The sequence below is a fragment of the Clarias gariepinus genome, chromosome 11 (genome assembly GCF_024256425.1).
Source record: "Clarias gariepinus isolate MV-2021 ecotype Netherlands chromosome 11, CGAR_prim_01v2, whole genome shotgun sequence".
Classification (NCBI taxonomy): domain Eukaryota; kingdom Metazoa; phylum Chordata; class Actinopteri; order Siluriformes; family Clariidae; genus Clarias; species Clarias gariepinus.
In genome coordinates this window covers 11,142,804-11,163,349 of record NC_071110.1, presented here as the reverse complement: position 1 = coordinate 11,163,349, position 20,546 = coordinate 11,142,804, and the positions used below count along the sequence as shown (strand labels likewise).

Below are 20,546 nucleotides of genomic sequence, written 5' to 3'. Positions count from 1 at the left end.
CTTAAACCCAGAAACTCATACTCACTCTTCACTCTTAAAGTAATTTTCACTCTTTGACTCATCCCTTTAAAGACTGTTTGGCAGGTAATGATCTTCCTATGATCATCAGCCTTTGCTGTGAACTTTAATGTAGATCTAGCTTCATATTTGATTCCCTGTTTGCGAATATAAGTGTTAATTCCATTAAAGATTCCATCGTTCCAAGTAATTTGAGGCCGGGCACTGGAGCACATGTATGTAACAGAGCAAACAATGTCTTGTTCCACACCCTCTAGAAACTCTGTGTTTGAGTCAGGAGTAATCTGGTTTTGATCAATGGAACCTAAAACACACATGATACAATTAACACATTATGCAAGACAATACATCTAAATAAAATTGACCTTAAAACAGATGTATTTACTCTAATAATTTATTACTTTGCATACAGAAAAAAAAGAGAATGCGCTAAACCATCTCTTTTTAAGAGAGATAATATTGCATTTAGAAGTACTCTACACAGTATTGTATGTAAAATATTACTTACACTCTGCATTATGTATTGTGGTAGTGGATGCTGAGAGCCCACCACTGTGTGTAACAGAACAATCAACTCGGTGTGTTTCAGACTCGACAACCCCATGACGCGTTAGCGTGATTTTCCATTTGCCATCACCAATATAGTTGTCTGTCAAACTGTCAGATGTTTTTTGTATCCCACTCAGACTTAGAGAGGGGGGATTGTAAGGACAGGTGTGATATGTTATACATCGAACTTTAATTTTATCCCCTATTTTATACCCTCCAGAGATGTAAACTTCGGGCTTTGGTGCAGATGCTGTCATTTAAAGTGGAGGAAAAAAATAGAAAACAAAAAACTTCTCTAAATCACATTTAGTTTTTAATTTTACTTATAGAAAAGCTGTGTTTTTACAAGTAAGCAATTATTCAATCAAGAAACCAATAAACAGACAAATAAATAAATAAATACATAAATGAATAACTTTTTTAACTATTAACATTATTGACATTATTTATTGGATAAATGTTAAGTGAATGTAACACTTACATTGAACATGAATTAGTGTAGTGACATCATAGAATTTGTAAGTTCTCCATCCAACATTTTCTGGGTCGATCCAAGCATATATTCTGTCTCCATCATGGGAATATCTAAGGTCTTTAATCAGTAGACTGCAGTCCCTATATGTTCCCTTATATAAGCTGGTTCTCCCTCTGTACCTTTCAATCACTGAGTAAGGGTTCCAACTGTCAAGCACTAGAGGATATCCACGGTCAACATACTGATACCACACTATCCGATTAGGGTTATAAGGTGGATAGTATGAATAGGAGAATGTACATGGTATAACAAGGCAGGATTTGTGTAGACCAGATATTCTTGATGGCATGTATACTGACCAGGCCCAGGTGCCGTTGAACAGGATGCCTGTGTGTGGAATTTGTTAGTAGTTTATTTTGTGTTCACAACACACTGTTTGTGCTAAATATTAAAAGATTTTAGGCTTGAAGCACACTGTACCATGAAGTAGTATTTTAAGTAGTAGCAACTTTTTCATTTTCTCAGGTCAAAGAAATAAAGATAAACAGACCTGTTGACACAAGAATGCACATGGTTTAATGGTAATGACATTATAAGGCAATTTTCTAAGTATATAGTTTCAAGACTTATTATATAGATACAGATAAATACAGAAAGTCTATTATGTTAATAAGTTGAGGCAATAAACTACGCATTATAATTAAAAAAAACATAAGTTTTTAAAATAGCTTATTGCAATGAAATATTTTCCACCATAGAAGCAATTTGTGTTGCAGATGTGTGATCTACATACAGTTTATGAATGAATAAATAACTTAGAATCTTGATTAGCCTGTTCAGTCTATGTAATCCTGACAGCATTACACACTTCCTCTTTTAAGAAACAATTACAGCCTAACTATGAAAAACACACCGCTCAGGAGCCAGAAATGACTTAAATACTCTTTTAATTTGTCCTGTAACACCTTAAAAAATTACAGGTAAAAATACTGCATTATGTATCTCTAAGCAAATGCTGGGTCTGTGTTGTTATTAACGGGAATCCAACTGAGGGTGCAGTCTACAATTAAAACTGATAAAAATGTTTACTTTTTCTCCTACAAAATCTGCAAGAATGTGTGCTAAATAATAAACAAAAAGCATGGCTTAATAAAGCACATGCACAGATTAGTACTGAACTGAAATGTTAGATCAATAAACAGAGAGTACGGATTAATAAAACGTGCATCATTTATAATCGTCAAGTAAATCTCTCTTATGGTTTTCTTGAATATAATGCGGTTCTGTTTTGATTTGAATTACGGGGCATAAAAGATGTCCTGGAAAAAAAAAAGTCTGCTTTCTGACAATTTCTTGCAATAGACATGTCTGTGGGAAATAATAACTAGAAAGCTTGGGGTACATGAAGTACATGAGTATAGTTAGCAGGGTGAAGCTAATATCTGTTGCAAACGAATTTAGTGACCAGAAATATTCTACCAGTACAGAAGCTGAGTGATGTATAATGTATACATGTAATTTATAAACCACCATTAACTAAATTAATGTGAAACATGCACATGATAAAATAGAACTTATACTTTCAAGCACTTTCCCAGTTCCTTATTACAGCAATTATGAGAGAATGACTCACTTGCCAAAAAAAAAAAAAAAAAAGCAGAAATATATCTGGGTACATTTGGGTTTAAAAGAATTCTGTCGACTAAGAAACCTTCTGGCAGTATGTTTTATGTCTTACTTTTTTATTTTACGTGAAAAATAACAGTGACATGGCAAGATTGCCAATGCACGTGGTAATGATTAAACTAAATCTTTATAAAAATGTAAAGGTTATAGATGATGAGATTAACTTAATCAAATGACTGACCTCATTGCTAGAATAAAAGCAGACAGTTGTGTTTAATGCTCAAAATATTTACTGAATCAGTTTGGACACAGTGTTAAGAGGCACTTTCAAATTGCCAGGGAATCTTTTGCTCACTTTTAGATTATATATTTTTAATCTGCATCCCTTTTAATAGAAATACATATACACCTGCTTATTCATGCAGCTATCTAAACAGCCATTCACCTGGCAGCAACACAATGCATAGATTGTGCAGATACAGTTTAATAGCTTCACTTAATATTCACATTAAGCATCAGAATGGGTTTTTTGTTTTTGTTTTCTCTTTTGTATAACCTGAATTCTGGAAAAGTTAGGACATTTTTTTATTATCATTTGAATAAAATAAAAACTAAAAGACTTTCAAAACACAGGAGCCAATATTTGAATCACAATAGAACATTAACAGAAATTTTACACATTTATCCACTAAAATATCACATTCCAAATTTGATGCCAGCTAAAGGTCTCAAAAAAGTTGGGATGGGCCAAAAAAGAGCTAAAAAAGCAAGTCATTTTGAAAAGATTTAGCTGGGAAAATATCTAGCATCAGGTCTGTAACATGATTAGATCTTAAAGGGATGTCTTAAAGAGTCTCTCAGAAGTAAAGATTGGCAGAGGCTCTCCAATCTGTGAAAGTGTTGATTGGAGTAAAAATACTTCATAAACAACGTTCCTCAATGTCAAATTACAAAGGCTTTGCGAATATCATCTACAGTGCATAACATCATCAAAAGATTTAGAGAAACTTAAGGAATCTCTGTGTGTAAGGGACAAGGCCAAAGACCTTTTTTGGATGCCCGTGGTCTTTGGGCCCTCAGATGACACTGCATCGCTCATCTGCAAGATTGTGTCATTAATATTACTAAAATAGGTCCAGTGCCACCTGCAGATGCCAATTAAAGCTCTATCATGCAAAAAGGAGGCCACATGTGAACCTGGTCCAGAAGCGTATCATGGCCTGTGGGCTAAAGCTAAATTAAAATTTACAGTTTCAAAGTGGAAAAGTTTCCTATGGTCAAATGGGTCCAAATTTGACATTGTTGTTGAAAATCATGGACACCATTTCCTTCGGGCTAAAGAGGAGGGAGACCATCCATATTAGCGTTCGGTTCAAAAGTCAGCATCTCTGATGGTATGGGGTGCATAAGTGCTAATGGTATGGGCAGCTTGCATGTTTTGGAAGGCAGTATGAATGTTGAAATTTATATAAAGATTTAAGATGACATTTATATCAGGGAAGGCCTGTGTGTTTTAGCAGGACAGTGCAAAACCACATAGTGCAGCAATTACAACAGCATGACTGCCTGCAGTCCAGATCTTTTACCTATGGAGAACATTTGGTGCCTTGTTAAATAAAAAATATGTCAAAGACGACCACAAACTCTTCAGCAGCTGGAAACCTACAGTATATAGGGCAAGAAGAGAGAAAAATCTACAGGCATCAAATTTGAAATAAGCTCATTTTGTGCATACAATTGTGAATTTATGTTCTTAATGTCTATTGTGAATAAAATATTGACTCATGGGATTTGAAAGTCTTTTAGTTAGCATTTTATTCAATTAAAAAAAATGGTCCCAACTTTTGGGTTGTATATGTGCATGTAAAACTGCTCTTGTCCATGGACAGTGTCATGTATTGTCTATTGTCATTTAGTGATGCAGGTCTGTACTTGGTTTAATAATGTAAGTCAATGTTACGTCTGCCTTAAATCTACGTTCTGTATGTAACATAATGTAACTTGTTTAGCAATTTTATTGTTTCTACAGATAGATACCGCATATCTTTTTGATCCCAAAGGAAATTTTAGAGATTTCAGAATTTATGGATATGATAGAGGTTCTTATCACACAGGTATTTACCCAGCCTTTTTTTTTTCATCTCACATGTAAAGTAAATACAAAACACAATAAATAAAATTTTTTTTTATAACTAGCCACTTTGACATTTGATAATGTTTCACATATTATATAATTAATCAAAATATCCATCACCTCTTTATGCTTTTTTACAAACACATGCACACACACGCACACACACACACGCACACACACACACGCACACACACACACACACACACACACACACACACAGCTGCAAGCAGTATAGCATTACATGCTCTACATATACAGTATAATGCATAGTAATTTTGCAGTTACATAATGGCCAATGGTTAGGATCAGATACCGTACAGTATAAACTAGGCAAAAAGTTCCAGACATAAGAGAAATTAAGACAATTATTTTTGTACTTACAAATGAGATAAATTGTATTTCTCCCAAGAAATATATTCCACACCAATTAACTCCTCACATCAAAGCTGTAGTAGTGCACATAAACTCTTTTGCTACTTAGATAAGCCTAATCTGGTTTCTGATTAGAAAAAAAAAAATGTGTCCCACCAACTCAAAAAACAAACCTGCAGGAAATAACACATGACAGCTCATGCATTTATAAGCAAACAGTGTGTGCTAGGAGGAGGGATTATTTTTGTATACTGTACCAGCACAGTTTGTCATATGTTTACCCTGTTCTACCACAATGAATTACCACTATGATTTGCCATGCATTCTAGTTACTTTTACAACTATTGTAAAAGTTAAAAAAAAGTGATAAAAGGCTTATGTGTGAAAAGAATTAGGGGAACTAAATTTGATTATGGTATCGGAACCTACTAAAATTCACAAGGCCCATATGGTACAGTGGCCAGAGGGTCTTATCAGACCAGAAATTTATTTTTCTCATGGTCAGAGAGAATCCTTCAGATGCCTTTTGGCAAACTCCAGACGGGCTGCCATGTGCCTTTTACTAAGGAGTGGCTTCCGTCTGGCCACTCTATTATATAGGCCTGATTGGTGGATTGCTGCAGAGATGGTTGTCCTTCTGGAAGGTTCTCCTCTCTCCACAGAGGACCTCTGGAGCTCTGACAGAGTGACCATCGAGTTCTTGGTCAGCTCCCTGACTAAGGCCCTTCTCCCCTAATCGCTCAGTTTAGATGGCCGGCCAGCTCTAGAAAGAGTCCTGGTGGTTTTGAACTTCTTCCACCTACGGATGATGGAGGCCACGGTGCTCATTGGGACCTTCAAGCGGCAGAAATTTTTCTGTAACCTTCCCCAGATTTGTGCCTCGAGACAATCCAATCAACTGAATTTACCACAGGGGGACTCCAATTAAGCTGCAAAAACATCTCAAGGATGATCAGGGGAAACAGGTTGTTCCTGAATTTTGCAAATGCTTTTGTACATACCTATGTATACATATTTGTGAATACTTATGTACATGTGCTTAATAAAAAATTTTTTAATTAATTTGCAAAAATTTGAAGTAAACTTTTTTTATGTTTATTATGGGGTGTTGTGTGTAGAATTCTAAGAATAAAAAATTAATTTAATCCATTATCAGTATATTTAGTAAAATTAGTATAAGTTTTTTTTGTTTTGTTTTTTTTAATAGATTTACTGCACCTTAGAGATTACTATAGGACCAATAATGAACAACTCCAGTAGATGATCCATGCTCTTGCACAAAATGATCCATGCTCTTGCACAAAAATAATGCAAACCTTATAATCAATCAGATTCAAGAATCTAATAGCACAGTAGTATTCATAGAAATGATGCACGGGTAATTGGGAAAAAAAAAAAAAAACTTGGGGTCAAGTACCTAAATCGGCACAGCTGCAGTGTGTAGCCAACTATAAAAACCTCTTATGACTTGTATAACAGTCATGCTTTGTCAAGCACATTAGACATGAGGAAAGAGTGCATCAGTGTGAAAATAAAAGAGTATTTAATGTAACCAAATGATTATGACAATATAATATTCTACTAGTAAACTCACCTGGAAGAGAGACTATTTGGTGTAAAAAGAGATCAGTGGTTTTTAAATTCACATATACATCAGAATATGGCTGTAATGAACTGTAATGTTACAGCATACATGTATTTTTAGTACTCTGCAAAAGTCTTGGACACCCTGTGTTTTATTTACAAACTTTTTGTAACTCTCTCTCTCTCTCTCTCTCTCTCTCTCTATATATATATATATATATATATATATATATATATATATATATATAAAGATATTTGCTAAAAATATTTGATATTGATAAAAAATCTAATGCCTTGGAAGATGAGTAATAAAACACATTATGAGGGTTTTGGGAATTTTTGTCTGTCTGCTTGTTTGTTTGTTTGTTTGTGCATGCATAACAAAAATGAACTGAATTTTTATGAGTTTTTACAGGTGGCTTTGTTTATGTTAATATGTTAATTCGAAATTTAGATGAAAAATGCCCATATATAAAAATAACTACCGTTAAAAAAATACTTATTTATTTATTATTTCATCAAAATTAAACTAAAATGGCGCTGTACATTTTTTTTATATGCACTTGAATTTGCAATTGAAATCTAAACACAATGTCACACCATTATTCCATGCACTTTGCGATAACATGTAAAAGTTTATTTTAAAATTAGATGGATGAATAGATAGATAGATAGATAGATAGATAGATAGATAGATAGATAGATAGATAGATAGATAGATATGTGTGTGAGGAGAAATACTATAAGAAACTGCTGACTTTAATAAACACTTATTTATTAAACACTTTTTTTAACTTTATTTAGTAGTTTGGTGTGCAGCATTAAATGTGCAAATGTGAGAAACCACAAATTATCTGTGTTTGTGGTGTGAAAAAAAGGATCTGAAAAGCCTGAAGTTTCTCGCACGTTTTCGAATGTTTTCATGCACACCAGATAATGTATGCTTTTTCTTTAACTCCCAACCTATAAATACAGAAGCTATGAACCTGCACACTTCTGTAAACATCACCATATATGGTGTAGCATCTAGTAAAGCATTGTATGTACAGTATGTAAGTTCACAGAGCTTAATTTTGCCATGGATTTAAAATCTAGTAAAGCAGACTAATTGATAGTTTAATGCCATTTAGAAGTTCGATTTAGCCATTTTATCAATATCCTAGTAATCAGTGTGCAGGGGTTGGATTTTGCCATTTTAGCGGATTTGCAAAAATGAGAAACCATTTTCTCTCTTAAACGTTTTTGAGTGCTCCAATAGTGACGGCTTAAAGTTGTCTATGCCAGCAATTCAGGAGTTATTGTGGACAACTTTATTTATTTTATTTTTATTTTTATTAGTCCACGTTATTGTGGACTACGGAGACATTCTGAAGAGCCAAGAACCACCTACAGTACAAACTGCTACAGTTCACCTTCATATAAGCAACAGTGGTTTTGTACCCAATGACTACATCTGAACTCTTCTTACTCAGATGAAAATTTACATTTAGTGTGTACACAAATGTACAGTACAATAGTGTGCAACAGTCTAAGCACAAACCAGCATCTTAGCATCGGTCCCAAGCCCAGTTAAATAAGTAGGGTTGTATCAGGAGGGGCATCCAGTGTAAAACATGTGCCATTATCAATATGTGGACATTTAAAAGATTTCCATATTGGATCGTAGAGAGCTAGCTGATATGATGGGGTGAATAAAGATAGATTTACTGTGTGTACTAGAGAAAGAAGTGGAAGGAAAGCAAGGAGAAGGAAACCCACAATTGGAGGTGAGTTCAAAATTGATTAACATATGTATCCATCTAATTCATGTATGTATTCTTCTTGTACTTTCTCCTTCTACTTCTTCTTTTGTTTCTAGCTATTTAATTAAATTGAACACACTTTGCTTTTTTATGGTGTAGATAACACACAAAATGATGTAGGTCTAATACTGAGCGAGGAGCATGCACAGGGCGTAGTAGAAGTAAGAAGAGTGTCTGATAGAGTGATGAGGGTAAAAATGGAATTTGAAGGGATAATAATAAATGTCATCAATGCATAAGTTTCACAGGTGGGATGCGATATGAAAGACAAAGAATATTTTTGGAGTGAGCTAGACAGAGTAGTAGAGTGGTTGCAGGGGATAGTGTAGTCATAGAACATTGGATTTTGGTTTTCAAGATGACTTTGGTGGTACAGAAGAAGAAAATTAGAGTGAGGACTGAACCCAGGATTAGGTGGTGGATGACTGCAAAAGGAAATTTGGTAGTAGAATGAGGAAGAACAGGAAAGCATCAAGATAAAGAGGGTTGCATGAAGAATTGGGATAGTAAAAGATATGAGGAGAGTGGACAGGAGTATAATGAAATTTGATGTAAGATGAAGAGGGCAAAGGCTAAGGAACAGGTGTATGATGAGTTGTATGAGAAATTTAACTCAAAGCAAGGAAAAAAAAAAAAAAAAAAAAAATATATATATATATATATATATATATATATATATACAGTATACTGTACTGGATTGACTTGAAAGACAGAGAGACAGGGAAGTATGTACTGTACCACAGGCTAGGGTGATAAAAGATGCAGATGGAAATGTACTGACAAGCAAAGAAAGAGTTATAAGAAGGTGGAGTGATTATTTTGCAGAGCTGATGAATGGAAAATAGTGAATCAGGTGGTACAGGGAACTAATAAGGTTAAAGTAAGGACAGCTATGAAGGTGATGAAGAGTGGAAATGGAGTTCTGGTTGACATTTCAGTGGATGCATGGACGTTTTTAGGAGAGATGGCGGTGGAGTTATTTTATATATATGGAGTCAAATTATTTAACAAAATCTTAGAAAGTGAGAGGATTCCTAATGAGTATCACGCACTGCACCACATTTCCTCCGATCCTCCAGCACTGCTCGTCTCATCCCACCATCTCTCAGGGATCGAGGGCGGCATCTCAGTTCTTTTTAACAGCAATTATGAGAGAAAGCATCACATGGCAATGAATCATAAAACAAACAAACAAACAAAGGAATAAATAAATAAATAAAGTTTTTTTTTTTCAGTTGGTTTGGGAACCTTCTGGCAGCATTAAGCTTTTGTGTGTGTTTTTTTTTTTTTTTAATACATATTTTCTTTAGACAGAAATGGTGGTGAACTGGAGAGACACTGAGCCCTGTATTTGGTAAGAATCTCAACACCCATATCATCTCATCTTTTTATCATTGTATCTTCTTGCACTGCACATAAGATGGCTTAGTATTTTAGACATAGAAAAATGTATTCAGTTATCAGTTAATATGCTGTATATAGTGCAGTAGCTATATATTCACAGTAATATGAATGAACTGTGGTTTATATGGAAGCATTTTTGTATTGGGTGATGTTAACTGCATTGCACCCCTGACCACTCAACAATGACATTTCAAACAATATTTTAAATAAACTATTCATAACCATAAATATGCCTACAGGTAATTATAATTATGTGTGAGCCTAATATAATGAGATCCATTTACAGAATTTGGCAGACACTTGCACAAAAAAAATAACACTAGAAAAATCTATTAAACTAAAGAGAATTTGCAACAGAAATTTAAACAAAAAAATAAGTAGAAAAGTGGAATTAAAATAGAAATTACAAAGAAACATTCACAAAATAAAAGTGTAAACTGTTCAAAGAGTTTAACGCATGGGTGGCACCACAAACACGAGGCGAGGTCTTACGGAAAATGGGTAAAATTTATTTTGAAAAAAGGGGAAGTTAAAGGGTTTAAAGAGGGCGGAAGGAAAAACACAAAAGGAAAACAATGAATGTGTGCAGATCTGGTGGCAGTGCCCAGCAGGCATGTGGACACAAGGCTAATGAGCAATGGCGTAGAGCCCTTGACCAGCTTGGGTGCAGCCGCAGATAGGAGTCAAACCCCCTCTCAGCCAATGTTGGCCGTAGCTCTTTCAGTACTGCCGCGGCAATCCCGGCTGGGGAAATGGGGTAGAATGTGTTTGTTTATTGTGTGCGAACAACTAAATCAGATTAAAAACCTGATTTGATCAGTTTAGTCCTTTGTGGTGTTCAGGTTGACAGCCTGAATGGCCCACAGAAAGAAATTGCAGGGTGTTGTCTCTGTTTAGAGCCTGGAAAAGCTCCTTGTCTGAGTCTTTTCTCTGTTCTGACAGTTCAGACAAAATGGGGGACAAGCGTGACACCACCGAAGTAGAGTTGTGTGCACTTCCTGATGCTGACCTACCATTCGAAAAAGTTACTTTAATTGAAGCACAATGTGCAGATCTAACTTTGAGCCACTGTGTTGCTGCTGTTGTCGCACGAGCCGTTTTGCCAGAGCATTACTACCTGGATGATGGGGTGCTGATGCGCAAGTGGTCCCCTCGTCATACTAAAAATTATTGGAGCTCTGTTTATCAAGTTGTAGTCCCTTCACCTTACCGTAAGCAGGTATTAAGTGTAGCCCACGACCATGAACCTTCTGGTCATGTGGGGATTCGTAAAGCATATGATCAGCTACTGAAATATTTCTTCTGGCCTGCAATGAAAACTGACGTTGTGAAGTCCTGTTGATCTTGTCATGCTTGTCAAATGGCAGGTTAACCTAATTAAACGATTCCCCTGGCTCCGCTAAAACCCATACCTGTGATAGGAGAGCCATTTAAACGAATCCTAATCAATTGTGTGGGTCCGTTACCCAAAACTAAGGCTGGTATTTCTTACCTTTTGACATTAATGTGTGCTGCAACTAGATTTCCGGAGGCGATACCGTTGGGCTCCCTCAAGGCCCCTACTATTGTCAAAGAAATTGTAAAATTCTGTAGTGTGTTTGCTAAGGTGATGAAGCTATTGGGTATTAAACATCAAATATCCAGCGCCTACCATCCACAGTCACAAGGTGCTATCGAACGCTTCCACCAAACGTTGAAGTCAATGCTCAGAACTTTCTGTATTGATAGACAAAAGGACTGGGATAAGGAAATTCCTCTTTTGTTATTTGCTGCACGTAACACTACTCAAGCTTCACTTGGATTTAGCCCCTCCGAGTTAATATTTGGGCACACTGTTCGGGGGCCGCTTAAAATTTTGCAGGAACAGGTTCTTTCTTTGAGTCATTCGTCTCCATCTACTAATGTTCTAGATTATGTCAGTAAATTTCATGAGAAGTTACATGCTGTGTGGAAGTTAGTGAGGATTTCGCTCGGTTCAGTGCAGGATCGAATGAAAACTCGTCATGATCAAAAAGCAGTGTCACGTTCATTTCAGCCAGGAGACAAGGTACTTGTTCTACTGCCAACACCAAGTTCAGCTCTTCAGGCGAGATTCACTGGTCCTTATGTGGTCAGAGAAAAGCTCGGAGATAATGATTATGTTATTAATACTCCTGACCGTAGAAAAAGATCCCGCGTCTGCTATGTTAACATGCTTAAAGCATATGTGTCGCTCAGACACTAACAGTGAAAAGGTTTGTGTACCTGTCGCTACCACTGTCACAGTTACAAGTTAAAGTCATTGGCAGAGTACTCTCCCGAACGTGATGGGTTAAAAATGAATAGTGCTTTGTCCTCATCTGCTCGTTTGCTGAATTCTGAAACTATAGCGAACTTACCAGGAAAACTAGCACACTTGGTGGGACCTGCCCAAGCTGATATTATCAAGCTTATTGATGAATTATTGATTTTCTCACTACCACTCATGTCATTGAGCATGACATAGATGTTGGTTCACATTCACCCATTAAGCAAAATGCATATCGTGTTAACCCGGTTAAACGTGAGTTGATGAAACGAGAAACCCAATATTTGTTGGAACACAAATTAGCAATCCCTAGTGCTAGTCCTTGGTGTTCACTTGCTGTCTGCTTGTTCTGAAGTCGCACAGAACGCAAAGATTTTTATGGCTTTTGGTCTCCTGAAGCTACTTTCCAACGTTTAATGTCTCTGGTGTTATCTAAGGTATCAAATTGTGAAGCTTATTTGGATGATGTCGTATGTTATTCAAATACCTGGCAGCAGCATTTGAACACGTTGAATGAGGTTTTTGGATGCTTGAGCGATGCAAATCTCACTTTGAATTTGCCTAAGTGCGAGTTTGGGTGTGTGTTCTTCTAGATGAGGGAGCCATATCACTTAAAATAGTTTCATTTACACTGGCTGGTTAAGACCAGTATCTCTTAATTGGTCCCGATCAGGAGCCAGACGTGAAGGTTCCAGAGCTCGGACCCGGGATGAAATATTGTCCCCTGCGCCTGAGGCAGAAGATTCCTCCTCACTGGAAGCACCAACGGTGAGCCGTCGAAGAGAGATATTAGATCCAAGAACCACACTCTGGTTGGCCAACTTGTTGAGGACCCTCGCCAAGACTCCCGGGAGCAGAGCTATCGTGGAAAACGCATAAAGGCGTTATTAGGGCCATGTACGGGCCAAGGCGTTCAGACCCAGGGGAGCTGGAAGAGTCAGAGAGTAGTAAAGGGGACATTTGCTGTTTCTTGCGAGGCAAAGAGGTCCATCTCTGCTACATGAAATCTCTCCCAGATTGACTGACTACTTCATGGTGAGGTTTCCATTTTCCATGTGTCAGAGCTTGACTGGACAGCAAATCTGCTCCCACATTTATATGCCCTGGAATGTAAATCGCCCTGAGGGGCAGGAACTTGTCCTGTGCTTAAAGCAGAACCTGCTGCGCCTGCTTATTCAAGTGGCGCGAGCGCAGTCCGCCCTGGCGATTTATATATGAGACTACTGTAGTGTTGTCCACCTGCACTAGGACATGGTAGCTTCTCAACTGCTGGAGGAAGTGCTTTAGGGCCAGAAATAGAGCCATCATTTCGAGGCATTTGATGTGCTGCGCGAGAAGATGACCTCTCCAGCTCCCTTGGGCTGGACAGCCATCTAAGACCGCACCCCAGCCCGTGGGGGAAGCATCTGTCGTTAGCATCTTGCAATGACAAGACAGACTTAGAGTGGGACCCAGAGTCAGAAACCAGGGTCTGAACCACATAGAAAGGGTACGAAGCCCCTGGCGCGTAACCCTTATTGGGGATTGGCCCTCAAATGAAATCCCCTGGTTCTTAGCCACAACTGAAATGCTCTCATGTGCAAAAGGCCCAAAGGTATTACCATGGATGCAGCTGCCATGAGAGCTAAAGATCTAGCTTGGTCTAGCTTGGTCTAGCTTGATTTCCTTGAGGGTGTTGAAAATGGATTCGATACGAGTGGGAGACAGTTGTGCCCGCCTTACGATCGAATCCCATGTGACATCCAAATATGTTGTCCTCTGAACAAGAAAGAGCACGCTTTTCGTGGCTTTGGGTCGCAATCCTAAGGAACAAAGATGAGCTAGGACGACATCCCGATGTCGAAGCGCTAGCTCCTGAGACTAGGCCAGCCAGTCGTCTATGTAATTCAAAATACGGATGCCATGGAGTTGTAAAGAGACAGAACTGCATCCATGCATTTTGTGTATGTGCGGGTGAGAGAGCTAGACCGAATGAAGGGACACAATGCTGGTAAGCTTTGCCCCCCAAAAGCGAACCTCAGGAACCTCCTGTGTTGGGGCAGTATTTCTATATGAAAGTATGCGTCCTTCAGATCGATTGTCACAAATCAATCGCTTGATTTTTAGATAGCGGTTCAGCCCGCAAAAATCTAAAATTGGACGCAGCCCCCCGTTCCTCTTGGGAACCAAGAAATACCGACTGTAGTAGCCTGACTCTCTGTTTGGTAGGGGAACATGTTCTATGGCCCCTTTTTCCAGCAACTTCTTTCAGCAGATGCGCCCTTTCCGGTTTCATGGAAGTGGAGACCAGGCCGTTGAAATACGGAGGGCGAAGGTGGGGATGTTAGATGTTTGGCATCCTGAAACATGGCAGAAAATAAAAAGAAGAACTAACACTTTATTGGAGACCGGTGTTGACCGAAACACCAGTGGTGGCGGAGCATGAACACCGACCTCCTGGGGGTGCCGGGAGAACACTTTATTCTCTAAAGGAATTCTACGTGCCCCTCCTTGTTGGGAGGGCACCCCCATGGTCCTGGGCACCTGAGTCTCAGGACTTTTTTGTAAAGAAGACAGTATGCCAGTCCAACTTCTTTGAGGCGGATTACGAAGCGCGGCGCACCGAACCCAATCTTTACAAGGGGGTGCCTGGCTCAAAACACTCTCCTTGTGTGTTTCACGCCTCGCGAGAGTCAGACCCATACGAGACTGGGTGGCCGACAGTCCCGACTCTAGAGCACGGCGGGGAAGGAATTTCCCGAAGGCTTGTTTATATAACTTCGCCTCACGAAACCTAGTGGCGACTGAGTTAACGGCGTTGTTAAACAGGCCGGAAGGCGAGATGGGGGCATCAAGGAGAAATGCACAATCCTTATCCTTGATGCCCATGAGATTCACCCACAAGGGCCTCTCCGCGGAAACCATCGCACCCATAAAACGGCCAATAGCACGAGCCGTCTGCTTTGTTGCACGAACAGACAAGTCTGTGGCCCGGCGTAATTTCAGAACGCCCTATCTTCAAAAGCCCTGCCAGTGCTCAAGTCTCTCAGCAAGTCAGCTTGGAAGAAAGTGTTAGCTTTTCAGGGAGGATGATGTCCAAGGATAGAGATAGACTGGGGCGTCAACATATAACCCCACATCAACTATATTCAAATAAATAAATAAGTCGATGGCACGAAAACACGGGATGAATACAGCTTACTCCATGTAAGGGTTAACTCATCATAGAGGTTGCTAAGAAAAGGGAGAGACATCTCTCTTAAAACTCAGCCATATCGGTGAGTTAAACACTTTCTTATTTTTGCTGGTTTAGACACACACACGCAAAGACAACGAAACAGTCCTGAAGACAAAAAGATCTGAGAAATGTTTCCGGTTTACTCCTATTTATAACCTGCAGGTGCGCTTCATCAGATGACATCACCTGACCGAGGTTATATATGCCAAAATTTGGCGTGTTTGATACACACATGCTTCACAACCGGCAACACAGAAAGATGTTTCCATAGCGTTTTCATGCAATATCGAGTGTAGCTTTTGAAAGGGAACTTCTCTGTATGTTATATTTAGGTTGCTACAGAAAACACTTGCACACATTCTGGGAATGATGGTTTTGGTTACAAAAGCAGAACATTCAAATACCTTTCCCTGAATGTTATTGCTTGGTTTCCAAAAAAACATAACCAAATGCGAACCAAATGCTTACATTATGGGAATTATGGGAACAATCTGTGTTTGCTGTAAAAATTAAAAAACAAAATAGAGAAATTTGATCTTTAAGCTTAAAAGGTTCAAGTACAGTTTTAGAATTTTACAAATTCTTCTTTGGTACAGTAATCACAGTCCATAACACAAGGCAGTTTATAAGTTTACTTTGTGTAAGGGCCATATTTCATTCTTGTGATTTGTTGTTATGTTTATCTTATTTCAGTTTATTAGTTAAGCATTAAGCATTAAGTATCATACATATAATTTGTATTGTGACATCATTTCATGTGTTGTTCTGTGACATCATCCCACAGTTATGCAGTTCCATGTCTATCACGCACGTTACTTTTAGTTGTTGTTAAGACACGGAAGGATACAGAAAGGTGTGGAGCACACAAGCTTTTGACCGTGAGACAGTAAGCTAAAAGGAATACAGTAAAATAAGTTGTTGTAACTGTAATCTATCGAAGCTACAGAACACAGCAAGCGACTCGTCGTGACTACAGTGGATTTATGCAAGAAACTGTAACAACCGTTGTTTTTGATGTTGAAAATAAACAAGAGACAAAGAAATCAACGAAACGTCTGATGTCGTCAGTGACACTGTGTAACTAAAGACACGCGTCAGAACCTGTGAATAACATGCACCTACACTTTGTGACAGAATACATTGCGCAAAGGTCAGTGATTGAGTTTATAGTTGTTTCCCTCTCTTTATCTCTCATGTGGATCATTTGGACTGAATAAAGTTTTATTTTGATTTGATTTGCGGAGCAAGAGATGTGTCTTAGTGGAAAAAAAGAATAAGCCATGCTCATAGTAAACCGAAATTACTAAAGCATGTGCACAGATTGCTAAATTGATAGCATGAATTAATAAATTTGAATCAAAAATTCCAATACAGAGATTCCAATATTGAGATTATGAGAGGTAGACTCACATGGCAATGAATCATAAAACAAACAAATGATTAAATAAATAAATAAATAAATGTGGATACATTTGGGACAGAATTTAATTGGCTAAGGAACCTTCTGGCAGTATTTTCTTAATTTGAAGTTAAATGTTAAACTCTATTCAAAATTAGTTTGTATTGTTTAAATACTGCCTTTAAGTTTTAAGTGAGAAAACTAATGTTAAGAGGAATGGGCTACATTTAATTATTGATTTAGCATTTTTTTTTTATTATTAAAATTGTGGAAAAATTTACTATTAGATTAGTTTATTTATAAAACCCTGTAAAGCTTTTGTATTCACAAAGCTTCGTGAGCCTAAAAGTTGCTCCTAGTGATGAAATTCTATAAAAATATTATTTTCTTTAAAATTTCCCCTTAAATTTAAATCTTAGTGAAGATAAAAATGATTCATAAAACATCTTATCCCTAAAAACAGCACCCAAAGTAAAAATTGTTCTAAGTAAAGAGAAGGACTTTTAAGAGGCCTAAGAGTTTCTATAGCAGAGCTTAAAATGGCAAAAAGAAGAAATATTCTTCAAGCACTGAATGTAAAGCTAAAAGTAAACGCTGCTCTTCTGTCCAATTTGATTTTCTTTTTCTTTTACATCCTTTACATCTCTCTTGAATTGTTGGATACATACCATCCAAAAGTGCAACTTAAATAGACTGTTCTACAATCATGTAAATTGGTAAAGGCTGAGGCATTTTGCTTCCATCAATATAAAATAGATTACAAGTAATAAAATCAATATGGTAAGTAAATATAAGAACTTAAATATAGTATCCACTGTGTGGAAATTTGTTGCTTTAAAAGTAAACACATTTTCAACATTTGGTTGTTTTAATTAACTTAGTAAAACTTTAATTAACAAGATATTTAGTCTATAAGAGAAACTTTGCATGAAACAGACTGCATTCATGATTATACAATTTCTTTATATACAAACATTATGATTTTACTGTCTATTCTATTATCATATATTCTGTTTTCACAAAGAGCGCATAAGACAGATTTAAGACAGATTTTTCATTACCCAATCATAGTCCTTGAATTGCTGCAACATCCCTAGCAACAAGGCCAACCACACCTCCCCACTAAAATCAAGATTTATGTACTTTACTTGCTTAGAGTTGCTCTGAGAGGATACCTAAATCCCTTTAAGTCTAGGACTCCCAGCTAGGACTTTTTAAGCTAAGATAGGAGCTCTCTGAGAGAATTATAAGAAGCTTTGTGAATACAGGCCCAGATACTTAGGGAATCGCAATACATTCTTAATGACTTCACACAGAACAGAACAATGAAATATGTCTGAAAAACTATACAGTGCAGTAGCTATATATTTACAGTCATATGAATAAACTGTGGTTTATATAGAAGCGTGATGTTAATTGCATTGCACCCCTGACCCCTCACCAACAACATTTCAAACAATATTTTAAACAAAGTGGTTGTTTTTTTTTATTTATTCATAACCTTAAATATAATTAAGGTTAAATATAATTATGTATTAGCCCAATAAAGTAATGTTATGAGTCATTTACATTTACCGAATTTGGTACAGACACCTGTACACAACAAATAAAAATATTACACTAGAAAATACAATTAAACTAAAGTTAGAATTTGCAATACAATTAATTAATTTGTAAATTATAAATGCACCATTTCACCATGCACCATTGCACCATGCTCCATTGGTGCTTTCACTACCTCAACCCAGGAAATAACTTAAAAAAATAAATAAATAAAAAATAAATGTACATATCTTGTGCATATTGTATTTGTACCCCATTTTGTTATACTGCTTTAAATTGCTCTTCATTGTCACTTTAATTAACTAAAATAAGCACACTTGCACTATTCTTATTGCACTGTTACGTTTTTCTCTATAGCAACCTTCTGTGTTGTTAACTGTCCCTTTTTTTTCAGTGTTATTTGTAACGAGAAAGAGAGAAACATAATTTCGATTCTCTATACGTTTGCACTGTAAATGTAGCAGAATTGACAATAAAGTTGACTTTGACTTTGAAAATAAAGTAGAAATTAACTACATATTTAAATTACACAGGAACATTTACAAAATTAAAGTGTAAATGGCAAACTATTGAAAAATATGGAAATATGAAAGTATTGAAATGTAAAAATATAGTGTGGGTATTACAGCAGCAGTATGATTTGAAACAGGGAGTACGAAATTATATCAGATGTGTGAATGCGATTGTCCATGACCTAAAGTGAAATCTGCTACATCATGATTCTGGTGTGTAGACAGAAATGTAGCATGTGCTTGTTTATTGTGTGAGAAAAAAACAAAACAAATCAGATTAAAAACCTGATTCGATCAGTTTATTTATTTGTGGTGTTCTGGTTAAGACCCTAAATCTCCAGAAAGAAACTGCAGGGTGTTGTCTGAATCTAGAGCCTGAATAGCCTGCAGGAAAAAGATCCTCTTTAGTCTTTCTGTGTTTGCCTTAAGCGAGCAGAAGCGCTTTTGTGTCTGCACCAGAAAGAACAGTTTAATTTTGGGTCCATGTTCCAACATTGCATGCTGTAGATTGTGTGCAGGTCAGGCTGCTTAGTGCAGGTGATGCGCTCAGGTAATCACACCACCCTCCGTTAAACGTTTCCATTAACCTCCATGCAGTTCCCAGATCGTGAGGTTTCCCATTAGGCATTGCAATGCCAGGCATTGCATGATGTAAACAACGAGGTACCAAACTACTTACTCTCTCCACTGTGACCCCGTAGATGACAGGAGCCTGGTACTGTAGTTCCTCTCCTGCTTTGTGCTAAAGTTTACCATCAACTTTACCATCAACCATTGTCATACAGGACAAGGTCGTTCCTCTGACACCAATTCTCCAGGTTTTAAATTTCCTCCAGGTAGATCTTCTCACTGTTATCAGAGATCAACTGTAACCACTAAAGAACATTTAGTATAAATTCTCTTTAGGTTAAACAGAATGTCTCCAGTGGTTATTTTAGTTGCAGTGAGGCTTGTGATAAGTAAATTTTAATTATAAAAGTTTACTGTAAATAAATTTTATTTAAGGAAAATTTAAGTTTAAAGAAATAAATGGTATATTTTTTGCATTTTCTGTGTAGGTTATGTAAAAAAATATATAATAATAATAATACAACTTTTTTTTTCACTTTAAAACTAACCATAAGAAAACTTTCTGTGTATGTTACAGTGGAGTGAAAAACTATTTGCCCCCTTCCTGATTTCTTATTCTTTTGTCATGTTTGTCACACTTAAATGTTTCTGCTCATCAAAAACCGTTAACTATTAGTCAAAGATAACATAATTGAACACAAAATGCAGTTTTTAAATGAAGGTTTACGTTATTAAGGGAGAAAAAAAAAAACTCCAAATCTACATGGCCCTGTGTGAAAAAGTGAATGCCACCCTTGTTAAAAAATAACTTAACTGTGGTTTATCATACCTGAGTTCAATTTCTGTAGTCACCCCCAGGCCTGATTACTGCCACACCTGTTTTAATCAAGAAATCACTTAAATAGGAGCTACCTGACACAGAGAAGTATGCCAAGATCCAAAGAAATTCAGGAACAAATGAGAACAAAATTAATTGAGATCTATCAATCTGGTAAAGGTTATAAAGCCATTTCTAAAGCTTTGGGACTCCAGCG

The 20,546-nt window shown here is 37.0% G+C and overlaps 1 long non-coding RNA gene across 1 annotated transcript; it reads right to left on the bottom strand.

Annotated features, from left to right (window-relative positions):
- Nucleotides 1-530: 530 nt before the first annotated feature.
- LOC128533647 (uncharacterized) lies at nt 531-5,334 on the bottom strand. Its single transcript, XR_008361370.1, has 3 exons — nt 5,184-5,334; nt 1,049-1,592; nt 531-817 (listed from the first exon to the last, which is right to left on the bottom strand). It is a non-coding gene; the product is annotated as an uncharacterized LOC128533647 (long non-coding RNA).
- Between the last annotated feature and the right edge of the window lie 15,212 nt (nt 5,335-20,546).